Raw genomic sequence first — 338 nt, 5'->3', positions numbered from 1 at the left:
TGCCGACGGAGACAGCGATTCGGGGCCGAGTCGCGACGCCTTGCGCAGACGCGGCGTAGCTTCGTGCTGCCGCAGTAAGCCATCTTCTATCTGCGGGCGAGTCCTGGGCGTTACCGCGGGCAAACTTTCTTTAATTGCTGGAAAACCCCGCTTCTGATCGTTTAGCAGATAAAACTGCGCTACTCAATCACCCAAACTGGTTTTTCCTCCGCAGTATTTACCACTTCTGATGCACTGAAGGAGTTAAGAGGCTTATCCCCCTCTTCGCTCCGGTGGCCGTGGGGCAGCTGCGCTGATGGGCTCCCGCAGCCCCCACACAGCCCCTGGGAGCCGGGAGG

The sequence above is a fragment of the Phaethon lepturus genome, unplaced genomic scaffold (genome assembly GCF_000687285.1).
Source record: "Phaethon lepturus isolate BGI_N335 unplaced genomic scaffold, ASM68728v1 scaffold28653, whole genome shotgun sequence".
In the NCBI taxonomy this organism is placed as follows: domain Eukaryota; kingdom Metazoa; phylum Chordata; class Aves; order Phaethontiformes; family Phaethontidae; genus Phaethon; species Phaethon lepturus.
The sequence above is the reverse complement of the archived record's forward strand: the minus strand, read 5'-3'. Positions refer to the sequence as shown.